Here is a 16,747-nt window from a genome sequence, read left to right as displayed (position 1 = left end):
CATAGTTTTCGCAAACATCAGCCAATGTAAACAACAATAGGAGCTACACAGCACTAAGGACACACCCATGCTGCATATGTCAGGGTCCATCCTGTGCCTGGGTAACAATGCAACATCCCAAATGTCATACTGCTCAGACAACAGCATTGAGGGGGGGACACATGTAACTGGTCACTGAAATACACCTGCACAGTCAGAGGAGGAAATAGGACACTGATACGATTATCAGGGCAATCCAATGTAAGACACATTCCCCAACATCAGCAGGACACATTACCAATGTCAACATCCATATCGGATCATAACCTTGCCATGCATAGGATATGCCACATGTCAATTACATTTAAGTGGATGTGAAAGATCAGAGATTGGGGCAGGTCCAGATTGTTAAGTGTGCTGCCAGGGCCATCAGTACACCCACAGCCAGTGAAAGGTCTCACCATGAAAATGGATGTACACGGAGGGTTGAGTAGGAAAAGAAGGTGGCAAATCTCTATTTGGCATAAACCAACACCTAGAGGCAATGAGGCAATGAGGCTGACAAGTCTGATAACTCAATAACATACATGTAACACACAGGTCTGGAAGAATGCTCATCTGAAGGACTGGAGAAATTAACACAAAACAAGATCACAAAGTGAATTCATCAAAAGGCAGGCATGTCACATAAAAATTGCCACAATACAGACACACTAATTGTACCCTGTTTCATTCCAGAGGAAGATGGATCTCCTTCCGATATGCCCGTCCCAGATTTCCCTGATGACATGGATGAAGAGCCGATAAACATTCCCCAGGAGACTATCCAAAAGGTCCTTGACACCCTCCAGACCCCACCTTCAGTCACAAGGAGGAGCACAGAGCAAGCAGCCATCGCAGAGGATCCACCCACCACCCCAATTGTAAGTCCTGCCACCTCCAATACAGCTGAGGACTCAGGCGACACTGGCACCAGCTTTGAGAGAACTGTAGTTGGAGTACAGCGGGAGCTGGCCAAGGATGTGCAGGTGGGGATGCAAACTATGGCAGCCAGCCTTGAGGGGGTGCGTTCGTGCATGATGTCATCGGCGGATCAGGCAGCAGCTATGCAAGCCCTAACATCCATACTGCAAGGACTACAAGAAACTGTCAAAGAATTCACCACTGCAGTAAGGGAGTTGCCACAACACCTCGCACCCCAAACCTTCCACTGCATGCACGAATGCAATCATGACTCCCTCAGGGCCGACCTGGCTGCCTACCATCATGATGTGGCTGCTATTCTCAAGAACCAGCAGACCCTCCTAGCTGCAGTACTGCCCGTAAGACCTTCACAGGGAGCAGCAACCGGGATGTCTGACTCCACGTCTTCTAACACTGAGGTGTGTGTTGCCCCTTCAAAACCAACAACAACAAGAACAGAGCAGGCAACACACACATCAGAAGAAGAAGACATGGAACAGATCCCATTCACAAGGAAAATGACCCAGAAGCACTAGTCCCTGCCACATGGCCCACATTTAGCAAAGTCCTGCGCTTTGTAAGTTGCCAGTCTTGCAACAACTTTACTCAAGCACTGTTCTGCAAACCACTGTATATCTTGTCACCCAGCCCAGTGATTGTCTCTCTCCTACTCATTGCCAAATCCTGTCCATCTGCACTGTCTGAAACATCAACCCCGGCATGTCAAAAGCATTTCTGTTACTCCTTGTGTTGGATCACAATGTAAGATGTCACTATGATGGACTCACAATCATGGACAATGTACAGATAGCACTACAGCACGTTTCAATAAATAGCACTTACACAACAAATCTGTCTCTGGGTAATGTGACATATCAACTGTGAAGTAGATAACTGAAATGTGCCTACTGTCAAATTACGTAGCTTGTCAATACAATCGTCCTGATAATATGTAGTCAGAGAATTCTGCACAGTGCCCATGATTGCATCATACTCTGCCCATCCTCAGGGACAAATCTGATGAAGTGGGAAACCATACACCACCATGCTGTGTTGGACAGAAGAATGCTTCCTCAGGGGATAACTAAGTCATCAAATAGTGGCCGCAAAATGTTGTCAACATGGAAAAATAACACAATAAACATTCCACACTAATCTAAGTAAACACTAACAAAACTGCATAAATGAAGGTGTCTGAGTTAACATACAAATAGGTAATCATGCCGAACTGTGTCACAAATGATGTATGAGGGTCATGAAGACAAGAATACAAGATTGCCAATGAGAACTCATCTTATAAGGGTGTGCATGATCATCACCCTGCAGTCAGACCTAAAACTGTTTCCCCAATATCAAGTCTGGAAGCACTGTTTGTGACTTTCAAAACACACTTATCAACAGAAACACATTGGGATCCATATTAACTGTGATTGGTGGTTGCAACGAAGGGTCGACACTTTGCAAGGTAGCTCTGGGTTAGCTGCCAATCGTACAGCTCAGTTGGGATTTGTTTGTAGCATAGGACACAGATGTTATAGTACAAAATTGATGTACACTGAATACAAACCAACGATCAAGTACCATTCAACACATACTATTAAGGGTTAACCAAATATTTATTAAATGCTAATCACAGATGAGGAAACTGAGGGAAAAATCTTACCTACCCTAATCTACCCTGACTACTCATTACCCACAACTGTCCCTAACTAACCTAAGCTACACTTACTTATCACATGTAATGAAACATTCTAAACATCTACCCCGCCACCCCCCTTATGAGATGGGACACATGGAGGACAACACATACTAACCTAAGCACATACTATACTATCCTATACAAATATATATTTTTTTGTATTTTTTTTAATGTGTTTTTGATTTTTTTTTAACACAGAAGAACCCCAACATAGCCCCATACCCACCCACCCACCCACACATGTAATAAGTAAAAATAGAAACAAGCAGGCCCCCCCACCCCTCACCCACTAACACTAACTAGGGAGGGAATCATGTCCATAGCAAAAAGTCTAGAGGTTAGCCCTCCGGAGGGTCCTCTTAATGGACTTAACTCGCCGGTTAATGTGCCTCACATCCCGGCTCAGGTGGCTCAACTTGCGCAGCACTTTGTCTATCTTATGATCCATTCGTTTGAAGGCTGCAGGGTCAACAGATGGAGCAGTGGCAGTCTGGGTACCGGTGGAGGAGGTCTGTGTGGGTGTGGTGCCAGGCCTAGTGGGCTGTCCTGCACCGGTGGCAATGCTGGGGCCTGTAAGTCCAGCAGATGTCGGACCAACAGTGGCAGCTGTGGGTGGGGTCACCTGGCTTGTATTGGTGGTTGTGCTGGTGGTGGCTGTGGTGGGCAAAGTAGGCCCACCCTGTGGGAAGGCTCTCCATGCCCCGGATGCCCGTCCATGGCGATATCGCCGGGCCATCCTCCGGAACCCCGACTCCACCAGCAGGATGTGCTGAGATCGCATGGCCCCGCAGTGAAATTCACGGACCTGGTCTGGAGTCATGTTAGCAGCTGTGAAGACAAATGCAGATATTCTACATTAGTAACTGCATTGTGTGAAATGGCGCAGCAAGTTTATCAGACATTACATCTACTGTACTTGTAACAGCTCATATTACAATACAGATCATTGAATGTCCCTGAGGAAGTACATGGCAGGCCAGACTCTGGTCACACAAAGCACATCCATAACCTACAAGATGGGTAACAACTGGCTTTGACTTGCAATCTGAGTTCTGCCAGTTATCAGCTAAGAATCATGCTGCATATCCTCTGCCAAGACCTGGGCTACAAATGTCAGTGTACGGAAAGCAAAACTAAAGCCACATGGTCTGCAAGTTGTAACTGGACTTGCCAGTATAGTACCAAGCGCCAAACCTGAGTGTGTATACTAGTTTGCAACCAAACCGTCACTTATTCACATGTATGTGTAACATACTGGTAGCATCAGTACTAGGTACCCCATTCACAAACCCATGGCCGTGTTTGGAGGGGTGGATACACAACTATAATTTGCCAACAACATGTACACCGAGGATATAGGAAACTCCACACGTCTCTACAGACACACCACAGGTAAGGTCTATCTACAATTAGGAGTCAGCAAACCCTAGAGCACTCATAGGGTCAGACATGTCAGGAAATGCAGAACTTGGTACACAACATATACTTCCAGTGAGGCCTGACTTACATCAGACACAGAGTTGCTAGAACACCCATGATCATGAATTGAATGCACACCTAGGCCATTGCACTCAGGTTCCACAGGCTTGTAGCACTACATGTGGAAGTACATGCTGCTAGGAGGTTCTACCTACTGTTTCAAAATAATGTAGGTAAATAGGGAAGCAGATGTCTATTGGAAAGCTATTTGCTGAACCAATCTTAGAGAATGTGGGTCTGACAGGCTGACTAAATTGGGGCTGACTTCCATTGCGACTCTTGGTGATACAAGTGTCATACACATGACTAGCCCCTGTACTCACAGTGGGGCCTACAGGGATGTCCTACAATCCCTACATGATACCATTGGATACGCATTGGCCAACTCAAAACATGTGAGAACTGCATTCCCACTCATGGAACAAGAGAAAAGCTTGCCCAAGGCATCACACCTTGCTATGCGTCCAACTCACACGAGTCCATAACTAGCAAACACAACACATAACAGACATATCAACACTTACTGGAGTGGCCGGGGTCCTCAAATGTCGCCACCTCTCCCACAGTGTAGGTTGCCGGTCCACCTGTAAGGTATGGAAGGAAGAAATGTGCTCAAAATCTGTGCACAGTGCAACAATTTCAGAAACATATACAATGTGTAGGCTGAATAAGGAAATGGCAGCCATTCAGACATGATGGTACTGCATCTGATATATCACGGCCAACTTGTACATAGTATGGGTCTCCTGTGACAGTTACACACATATCTGCACACATAGATTGGCCCTAACTATTATGTGAATGCAAATATGCCCCGTAATTGGTGAGCAGTAAAAAATATGGAGTGTAATCGTCTCATCATGTGCATCCAAGAGAGACATGCATTACCAGTCAAACATGCCTTGTGGCCATGACACATTTATTGCACATAGGTCCAATGTACAGAGGGAGGGGCAGGGACTTTTGTAAGCCATCCTGTTGTTACAGTTTATTCAATTGATGTGGCCCAGCTATGGTGTTTGCACCAACCATGGAGATGTGAGGCCATGTGCATACACTTGGACTGCCATCCATATTTGGATTGTGGCACAACTAATTCCAACAAACATCTGAAGATGTTAGCTGAGGGCACCTTACACCTTTTCACGATGTTTTCAAATCAAGAACTGACATGTATAAAAAAAGATCAAGGAACACACTAATCCCACACATTCATAGTACTTCCGTGAACGCTTTCCTTCCACACTCACCAGACTCACATGAGACATATGTCTGAACCACTTTGCTATTATCAATTGACGTGAAGGCAGCACTCATTTTCTGCATCATGTAGTGATTCTAAAGTCAGTCTAGCAATTGCGTCAACAAAGTTGGCCTAAATGTTGGTACATCTGTACTTCTCTGTCAATAGTACCCTATATAGACATGATTGGCTCCTATTTTGTTAGCTTTTCTGACAAAAAGGCCGCACCAATTTCCTTCATGGAAAAGTAACCTGTAAGTTTGCTGAGCACGTGCTACCTGTAAACTTTGTACTTGTATAGCACACTACTCACCCGTTAGGGTCTCAAGGTGCTGTACGCATACTGCTGTGGAACCCCTCCTAGCTTTTACCTGTGAGGTGCCCACTCCTGGGCAACCTCCAAGGTGAAGCCAGGCATCCCAGCGCTGTTGGGGCCGTTGTGGAGATTAAGCAAGCTATTGCCCAGAGTTACAGAGTGGGACCCATGAATTAGATTAGGCACTGATGCAAGAATCATCAGGTCCGAGGAAATTGAGCCCAAGACCCACCGAGTCGGGAATTGAACCCTGGTCCCGGGCCAGATTTTTGCATCAGGGTCTGCCGCTCTAACCATTGAGCCACACTTCTCCACCTGACAGTTAGCAATTGTGATCCTTGCCATAGTGCATTAATGATCCCTTTATATTTCCCCAGCATTACACACAGTCAGCAAGTTAGCTGGCAGACATTGTACTAATCCCCTTATGTCACTACAGAGCATTTAATTGTGCACATTAACATGATTCGTACTCACCAACAGTGCCACCAATCATGATTCCCAGGTGGTCCAAGAGATCCTGCTCCCTGGTGATGAGGTCAGCCCACCGGTGCTTCAGCTGGTGGTCACTCCTCTGGCTGGCATACACACGCTGCAGGTCATGCAGCACCTTTCCCCACCGGATTCTGTGCGCCTCTGTTGGATACCCCTGTATCACCCTGCCTGGATCATGAGCGGCAAGAAATGCGTCACAAGCCAGATGAACCCCCCCCCAACTCCTCTTCCCCCATCCTGCCAAGACGTGGCCTACCAGACATACTTAGAAGTGAAATGGAATAGGGGTAAAAGAAATAGAAAGGGGGAAAGTAGGGGTACAAAGACAGAAAAAAAGTAAACCTAAACACTAAAAGAACCCAACTATCCCCAAACTAACAATACCCACAACAGACTCCCACAAACAACAAAAACACAAGATAAATGGACAAATGTAGACAAAACACAGTAGTACAGTATACACTAATAATATTTATTTCACAAATTGACAATACAGATATCACACAGGACAAAAACAGCACAAAATCTCAGGACAACACTCTCTACACAGCCACACAGTCTAGAAGGATCATAGACTGCAAAGTGAAAGTGAAAGTTCACCCACTGCACATGATCTGTAAACAGGATATCCTATTACATCACTTCCTGTATGAAAAGTCTCGCCTTTTTCGCATTATGCGTATTTTTTGTTTACCAAAACTGTATTTGCGTAATTTGTTTTGTCGCACAGAAGTGAAAATTAACCAGCATCCACATAATAGTACATGGACTGTATAAATATCTGGATGTGGGCTAATTTTCACTCCTGTGTGTCCCAAAAAATGATGCAAATACAGTTTTGGTAGTCAAAAAATGACGCATAACTCTAAGGACGTCAAAATTACAGTGCATTAACTGGTTTGGGGCATTTTTACTTGTTTTTTGGTTATGTTACATTTGGGACACATCAGAGATAGGCTGATTGAAGACATTATGGTGTTGATGGTATATGTTCACATGTGTGACATCATACTGCAGCGGAACATGATCCACTACTCCCTTCACAGTATTTTTACAGTTGGCTGACGCAATAGATGGTCATAAGTGTGGCCTACATATATGTGTTGCACAAATTGGGCATGTTTACATAAGGAGAGGATAGCAATGTGACGCACATATGTACAATACCTAAATGCCTTTGGCTCAAATTGTGTGCTTTGGCAACTAGTGTGTTTGTTGACCAAGTGTGTGTGTATCACATGAAGCATAATTGTACATATGCTTGTATGAATGTGACGTCCATGTGTCCAATCCTTAGATGCAAGTCATATTGGAAATGAGCGAGGGCATGTGTTAGTCATACATGTAACAACACCCGTAAAGTGTACTTCCAAGTTTTAAGGTCACGTAGATACCACATGTGACATAGCATGCACCAGATGGATGGCAGACGCTTGTTCATGTCAGTGGTCCACATTTTCTACATCCTATGTCCTACAGTATTGGTAAGAGCTTCCTAGGCACTACTTGGAGAATCCCATAGTGAGTCATACACATGCATTGAGGATACCATGTTGTTTGCACAGACAGACAAGGGTGAATCTCAAATGTATGATAACATCACAGTTGAGGCCATAGAAGTGAGCCCCAACTATCAAGTGGCTGTGGTGGACCAGCATACAAGACAGCACGTGTCCACTTATTTCCAGTGATCAATTGCACATAGGTGTCTTGTTCATGTGTGTGGTCCAATGATGATCCTGTATATTTTTGGGGGTGTAATTTGTCACAGTTCGGTCCAGGACTCATCATGAGTCAGTGGCAGCTATTCCTGTATCTACTGAGTATCCTTGGTTGATCAATGTGAGTAAAGTGGATGTGGACATGTGAACCAACATGTGGATGGTCCCACCCTGTCACTAAAGACGTGTAATGAGACAGTCAACAGGGCAACCTTCGTGTGCTGAGTGAGATAATGTCTCAGGTGTCATGTTCCGGCAGGTGTCATTACAACATTTGTACACAGGTTGGCCTCTGCACTTCCCACTGCATCTGGGAACATCATAGCCTCTGTGCTGATTATTCTCGCAGCTATTCACCACACACGGCCCATCACTATGTTGTGCGCACTGTGACTCTGTGTGTGAACTGTCATGGTCCTGACATTTGTGTATTACTCATGGACATTATCAGAGGTTGCTGGTTGTGCTGAAAGCCCCGTACCCAATCCCTGCCTAAGGCCCTGGGACACTGTCACACTTTGTCATTCATGCATAAATGCAACCCAGACAAGGGATGGGCCATGAATTTTGCTTTTCCAAGAGGATGTAACTCAAATGGTACAGTTAAAAGGCAGATGATGCTATACAATGTATTTGTGTATGCATGGAAGAAGCCCATGCCCAATGCCTCCTGATGAATGAGAGGTTTGCTAACGCAAGTGTGGTACATATGTAGACACAGGGATACTTTAGTGTGACGCACAGACAGTTGCCAGTCAGGCTGACAGAATGCAAGGTGATTCAGGATCCAGCTACTTGACAAGTTACGTAATCAGTGGTCTGACTGAGACTGTTTGGAGGACAAACTAGACAGTTGACATGTAAAACTGTGTATGCCCTGTGTTTTTGAAGGTGACAAATGAACCCAGTAGCTGTGTTACATGGCTTAATTAGTATCAATGCTTAACTGTGTATTTGACATAATGGCAACTCCTCTGCTGTTCCAGGCATCATCAGGGGCAGTGCTTTTTGAAATGGGTGGTGTGCATGGAGGTGATCACAGGTGTGGGCTGCATCTGTTTCTCACTAGTCCTGTAGGTGAGACTTGCATTCTAAGGGCCAACAGACATTTTCACAGGGGAAGCAATCTACATGTGCTAACTGGGCTTTGAAACTAGAAGACAGTGTATAAATTGACCTGAAGTCCTTGCAGTCAGATGTTCTATGACAATGGCATACCATAGGAAAAGGTGTAACACACTGGTTTGCTAATGTTGGTCTGTGTGTGTAGAGGAGGTAATATCAGGGTACACATCTTAGTATTCCAGGGACCTCTTCAAGAGGTGGGTTGTGACCCGGTGCATAGGTGTGTCAGGAGTTAGGAAATGGGCTGACATGTACATGGAATGTCATGTGTACAATGCTGCTCATATGTATGGCACTTGTGCTATCTCTGTTCTGCTTCTATGGGACTCTGGTAACAGATAGTCCTTGCAAATATTGGATGCAGTTGGACTTACTGCTGTCAAGGGTCTGGTCAGGCATTCCTGTTACTGATGCCAAAGCACATTGACTGCCTAATGAATGAGGCTTGTTTTCCCCTTATTGAGTGATGGTGTCTTAGTTGTGTGCCATGTGCTGTGTTGGACCTTGATTTCAACATGTATGTGTGAAATAGTTGTGGTCCTCTGCTATTGGCCTTCAAAGGAGAAATGTACATGATATATGTCATTAAGAGTGTGTGTGTATGTGACCATTGTATGTTAGGCATCACATTAGCTCTAGGATGTTCTGTGTCCTACTCAGTATCTCAGCAATGCTCCATGAGGCAACACTCTTATTCTGATAAGTAGAGATGAAGGTGTGCAAAAAGGAATAGCCAGACCATGATATGGTGATTAGAATAGGTGTTTATTTAAATTAGTTCAATAAAGTGGTGAAGGTGATCATATTCAAAAGAAATAGTTGACGATATGTTGCCGCCTGCATATACCAGCGGCCGTGTTCTGTAGTTCCCCCTCCTGTTGCAGGCCAGCATCTTCCTCTTGCTCCTCTTCAGGCATGTGTGGCTCTGGTTCAAGGAGGGGAATGTTTCTTTTGATACAAATGTTGTGCAATATTGCACATGTGAGGATGATCCTACAGACCATCTCTGGGGAATATAGGAGGCTACCACCAGTGATGTTGAGGCACCGGAACCTTGACTTGAGGATGCCGAAGGTCCTCTTGACAATGCTGCGTGTCCTCCTATGGGCGTCGTTGTAGGCACGCTCTGCAGCAGTACTCGGGTTGCCAAATGGTGTCATAATCCATGGCTGGATGCCATACCCCTGATCAGCTGCAAGAGAAAATGACTGGGATCATGTTGATGTAGCTGGCACTATTGAAATGACCTTTCATGACAGTAGTTGTCTTGTGTTGTCTGTGACTCTTTTGTGTAATAATGTGGCATCCTATGCTTGTAGGATGTACCATCTGCATTGTGTTGTTTCCTTGGCAGAACGAGTGTTTGTCTGCTAACCGTTTGTCAGCAGTATGTTTTGGGATTTGCAGTAGAGTGTGCCCTCCCTAGCATTGTGACTTGTGATACAGGTGTCAGTGTGTCTTCACTGGGGGTGAGATGATAGTTCCATGCACAGTTAAAATTGACATTGTTGTTAACACGTTCATATCAATGTACCCTGGACATCCCATACCTTTAGACTTAGGCAATGGATTAATGTAAAGGTGATTGGGACACTTAGGCCCATATTTATACTTTTTTAGCGTCACATTTGCGTCGTTTTTTGACGCAAAAACAAAGTATAAATATGGGCCTTACATTTTGCAAGGCGACAGTCGGGCAACCCACTCCACACGTTGTGATCTTTGACGTCTTAACATTAGACTGTACAGTAATTTCCGATGTGTGACAGGTTCAATGGTGACCTAAGAAACATGGCTAGCGATGTCACGACCTCAGTGTGTTCCTGTTGACATGTTGCTGTTGTGGTGTATGTGTTGTGTGTCCTAGAGGGTTGTTGTGCAGTGTGTATATAAGTAGGTTTTTGTACTTACCAACAAGTAGTCCATTGCCATACCGTCCATCCTGGAAGTGTTCATTGATGGTGCAGTGACGGAAGATGTATGAGTCATGTACACTCCCAGGATATTAAGCCACAATGTTGGTGATCAATCCCTGGTGATCGACTATGGCCTGCACGTTGATGGAATGTGTGTGCTTCCTGTTGCGGTAGAGGTGTTCAGTTGCAGCAGGTGGCACAAGGCGTACATGTGTGCAGTCGATTGCACCAAGGACGTGTGGGAAGCCATTGATGAGGTAGAACCCCTGTTTTGTTTCCTGCTGCTTCTGCAGTGTGTTAGGGAAGCAGATGTGGCAGGGTGTCAGTCGAATTATGGCATCCAGTGCTTTGGGCAAAAAGGCGGAGAATGATGGTTGTGATTTTCCGCCAACCAGGGCACCAGTTGTTTGGAAAGAGCCACTTGCCAGCATATGAAGTAAGGCAAGCAGCTTTGTTTCTGTTGGGATGGTGCGGGGTGTCACCAAAGTGGGGGCCAACTGCTGTTCAATGTTGCGCAGCAGCTGCTGAATGGCCTGCCAGTACCTCTGGATGATGTTGTGTTCCCTGAGGCCCTGAAGGGTGGTTCTTGGGCGGAATATCCTCTCCTGCCTTCTGCGCTGCCTTTGGGGTCCCTGCTGGTGTTGTTGTAGCTGCTGTTGTTGCTGCTGGGCTCTGCGTCTGCGTGCACGCTGGATTAGTATCACCTCCATGGCTCCCTGTTGCTGCTCTGCTGTTTGTTCTGTGTGTTCTGATTAAATACAAGTGTGTTTGCCCCATTTTAACCCCTGCCCTGACCCAGGCGTTAATTTTTGACGCAAATCGGGCTGTGCGTCATTTTCTGGCTCCGCCTCCCGGCCGTGCGTCATTTTTGCCCGAAAGCATAAATACGATGCATGGCCGTTAAAGCCATATTTGGACGGGAACGCCTACCTTGCATATAATTAACGCAAGGCGGGTTGCCGCATCCAAAAAATGACGCACATGGCGGAATTTTGTCGTCCGCGGGCTCGGGCATCAAAGTTTAAATACGGGGCAACGTTTGCGCTGATTGTGCGTCGATTCCTCTCAGGAAGTTGGGCGGCGTCGTTCTGAGTCGGCTTGCATCGATCCAGTAGGGTTGTGCGTTGAAGTTCTGGTTGCGTCGCTGGTGCTACATCGATCTTCTGTCGCGAAGTCGGGCTGCGTCGTTCTGGACTCGACAAGCGCTGAAAATTTCACCGCGAGCAGGCTGTGTGTCGTTCCTGGCAGGCGGTGCGTCTAATTTTTGCCACACGGGGATTTCAGTTGCAGGAGAGAACTCTTTTTGATCCTGAGACTTCAGGGAACAGGAGGCAAGTTCTATCCAAGCCGTTGGAGAGCACTTCTGCAGCATGGCAAGAGAGCAGCAAGACAGCAGGGCAACAGCAAGGCAGCAGTCCTCTTCAGAAAGCAGTCAGGTGAGTCCTTTAGGCAGCCAAGCAGTTCTTCTTGTCAGGGTGCAGGTTCTGGTTCAGGTTTCTTCTCCAGGAAGTGTCTGAGGTGGTAGGGCAGAGGCCCTGTTTTTATACTAAAATGTGCCTTTGCAGTGGGGGAGACTTCAAAGAGTGGCTTCGAAGTGCACCAGGTCCCCTTTCAGTTCAATCCTGTCTGCCAGGGTCCCAGTAGGGGGTGTGGCGGTCCTTTGTGTGAGAGCAGGCCCTCCACCGTTCCAGCCCAGGAAGACCCATTCAAAATACAGATGTATGCAAGTGAGGCTGAGTATCCTGTGTTTGGGGTGTGTTTGAGTGAATGCACAAGGAGCTGTCAACTAAACCAAGCCAGACATGGATTGTAAGGCACAGAAAGATTTAAGTGCAGAGAAATGCTCACTTTCTAAAAGTGGCATTTCTAAAATAGTAATATTAAATCCAACTTCACCAGTCAGCAGGATTTTGTTTTACCATTCTGGCCCTACTAAATATGACCTTCCTACTCCTTTCAGATCAGCAGCTACCATTCAAACAATGTATGAGGGCAGCCCCAATGTTAGCCTATGAAGTGAGCAGGTCTCACAGTAGTGAAAGAACGAATTTAAGAGTTTTACACTACCAGGACACGTAAACTACACAGGTACATGTCCTGCCTTTTACCTACACAGCACCCTTCCCTAGGGGATACCTAGGGCACACCTTAGGGGGGGCTTATATGTAGAAAAAGGGGAGTTTTAGGCTTGGCAAGTACTTTTAAATGCCAAGTCGAATTGCCTGTGAAACTGCACACACAGGCCTTGCAATGGCAGGCCTGAGACAAGGTTAAGGGGCTACTGAAGTGGGTGGCACAATCAGTGCTGCAGGCCCACTAGTAGCTTTTAACATACAGGCCCTGGGCACGTATAGTGCACTCTTCTAGGGACTTATAAGTAAATTAAATAGCCCAATTGGGTGTGATCCAATGTTACCATGTTTAAAGGGAGAGAGCATATGCACTTTAGCACTGGTTAGCAGTGGTAAAGTGCGCAGAGTCTTAAAACCAGCAAAAACAGTATCCCAAAAGTGGAGGGAAATAGGCAAAAAGTTAGGGGTGACCACCCTAAGGATGTCGGGTCTAACAAAACTTAAATGTCAGGACTTGGAAAACCATTCTCGAAGAGACAACATTAGAGTGCGGGGGCTGGAGGAGGGCAGTGAGGGTCCAGATTTGGAGGCGCTTGTGGTGGGTCTCTTCTTGCATCTTTTGGGCGATGTTCATCCAGAAGTACAGATTGAGAGGGTGCATAGGGTGGGGAACCGTCCCACCACTGAGAATAAGAGACCCCGCAATATCTTGGTGAAATTGAGCTCATTTAAGGTTAAAGAGCGCAGACTTCAGAAGGGAAGGCGACAAGACGTGGTGTATTTTCAAGGTGCTCAATGTGCATTGTTTCAGGACATTGCTCCAGCTACACTGCTCCGGCGGCAGCGATTCCGCCGGATTACGGATGAGTTGAAAGCGTGAAATATTCGGTACAGATGGACATTTCCATTTGGCATTGCTTTTGAACGTAATAATAAGCTGTATCACTTTTTGGAGTGTGGAGAGGCAGCGGCTGCTCTGGGCCTCCCGGAGACAGGTGTGGACAATGGTCTTGCGAGACAGGGGGAGTCGCGACGTCGGGAGGAGTCTGTCGTGACTCCCGGTGGAGATCGTTGGAGATTGCTGCTGAGGGGGAGGAGGCCAAAGATTCACTCAATGATCCTCCTTGTTCGTCTATGTGCCTCATTGTAACGTTCCACTGCCCTTGTCCTGGCATTCCTCACTGGGGTCAGTAGCCATGAGAGGTTGGGGTAACCAGAGTCACCTGCAAATATTCAAGGGATATCTGTTAGCCACACACTCATCCTTAGGGCCAAACCCACACCCATATACCTACATCAACTGGGTGGGGACCGTGGGCTCACCTATTAGCCACACCTGGTGCCTCTGGAGTTGAGACATCACATATGGGATGCTGCTATTCCTCAAGATAAAGGCATCATGCACAGAGCCAGGATACTTGGCATTGACATGGGAGATGTACTGGTCCGCCAAACACACCATCTGCACATTCAGAGAGTGAAAGCTTTTCCTATTTCTGAACACTTGTTCATTTCTCCGGGGGGGACAAATGCAATATGTGTACCATCAATGGCACCAATGATGTTGGGGGTATGTCTCAGTGCATAGAAGTCAGCCTTCACTGTGGCCAAATCCTCCACCTGGGGGAATACGATGTAGCTGCGCATGTGTATCAGAAGAGCAGACAACACTCTGGTCAGCACGTTTGAGAACATAGGCTGTGATATCCCTGATGCAATGGCCACTGTTGCTTGGAAAGAACCACTTGCCAGGAAATGGAGCACTGACAGGACCTGCCCTAGAGAGGGGATACCTGTGAGGTGGCGAATAGCTGAAATCAGGTCTGGCTCCAATTGGGAACACAGTTCTTGGATTGTGGCCCTATCAAGTCTGTAGGTCAGGATAATGTGGCTGTCCTCCACTGTCGCCAGGTCCACCAGGGGTCTGTACATGGGAGGATGTCTCCATCTCCTACTAATCTGCAGCGGTTGAACTCTAGGGTGAAAAACGGTGAGCAGAAGGTCATATTCACACATATGTCATAATTAATATTCAATGCTTCCTTTACAGAAACAGTATGTGAACTTGTAAGTCAGTTGATGTGCCAATGTCTGCTATGATGCAGTTAGGTGCTATGGCCTGTGCCCCCTGAAATGGTGGCTGCCTGACCTGTGAGGAGAGACATGGAGATGAGGTAATTCCGCTGGTGTTGTCCGCCGTTGCGGTCGACGGTCAATGACCGCCACGCAACATCGCATTGGTTATCATTGGGCCCTATGGGTTCCAGGAGCCAATGGCGATGTACGCCGGCGGTGACGGTGCGCACCGCCGCAGACGTGACCGCCATTTTCTATCTGTGCACTCACTTGCTACCTGACCTTCAACAGCAGAGAACCTACACTGCAAGTGTTGCTGTGACCTGTGTCTGAAAGCGACAATGGCTCGAGTGTCTGGGGAAAGGGCCCCTGCTTTCACTTCCGAGGAGTTGGAGAGACTAGTGGATGGGGTCCTACCCCAGTACACTTTACGCTATGGTCCTCCAGACAAACAGGTGAGTACATTGTGAGCGTGATGCATGGGCCATGCATGTATGGATTGCTTTGTGTGTAAGCCCCGTGTAGGGGTGGTGTGAGAGGTCCTAGACAGAGTGCTCCACATGTGTTGGGCAATGTATGTGCGTAAGTGGATGGGGGGATATGGTGGGCCATGAGTATAACAGTCCGGACAGTATGATTAATACCATTTCTGCTGTATTTTCTCGGCAGGTCAGCGCCCATCAGAAAAAGGGTATTTGGCGTGCCATCGCCAAGGAGGTGCGGACCCTGGGGGTCTTTGACAGGCGGAGCACCCACTGCCGCAAACGGTGGGAGGATCTGCGCCGCTGGGCAAGGAAGACGGCGGAGGCCCAGCTGGGACTGGCCTCCCAACGACGAAGGGGTGCCCGTCATACCCTGACCCCCCTGATGTTCCGCATCCTGTCTATGGCCTGTCCGGAGTTGGATGGGCACTTGAAGGCATCACAGCAGCCACAAGAGGGTGAGTACAGATTCAGAATCATGACTTTGCACACGTTCAGGTATTACCTGAGTGTGGGCTGTGGATGCCCCTAGGCCAGGGCGAACATGGCAGGGTATGTTCAATGATGGTCAAGATCTGATGCACTCCAACCCCAATAGTGTTAGTGGGCATCTACTACTGGGCAGGGTCCTGTGGGTTTCAGGTGTGCAGCTAATGGCATTAGACATTTTACCCCAAGGGCTGGTGACTAGCAATGTAACTGTTAGTACATGGCCTAGTGCATAGGGCTGTTCCCTGTGTGTTGTGTACTCCAATGTTAGTGTTGTTGCTGGCATTGACCAAGTGTATCCTCTGTCTCTCCCCCCTTTTTTATTTTGTCACCCTGTCCTTGTGTGCATGAGCATCATCTGGCGGAGGAGCAGAGGCACCGGTGACGGAGGTAGCTGCATCCCACATGGGCCTGGACACTGAATCCACTGACGGTGAGGGCACCAGTGGGACGGAGGGCGAGGGGAGCACCACGACAGAGACAGGAGTGGACACTACCGACAGCGACTCCTCCTCCAATGGAAGCTCCCTGGCGGTGGCAGACACCTCTGTGCCCACCCCAACTACAGGTACAGCTGCCACCCCCGTACCAGCACCGCCCTCCCAGCAGCCCCTCTGCGTGTTTCCCGTGCCCGCTCACTGAGGAGGGTGGGCATCTCCTTCGCCCCAGGCACCTCAGGCCCTGCCCCAGTC

This window comes from Pleurodeles waltl, chromosome 2_2, assembly GCF_031143425.1.
Source record: "Pleurodeles waltl isolate 20211129_DDA chromosome 2_2, aPleWal1.hap1.20221129, whole genome shotgun sequence".
Classification (NCBI taxonomy): Eukaryota; Metazoa; Chordata; class Amphibia; order Caudata; family Salamandridae; genus Pleurodeles; species Pleurodeles waltl.
Note: the sequence above shows the minus strand (reverse complement) of the source record.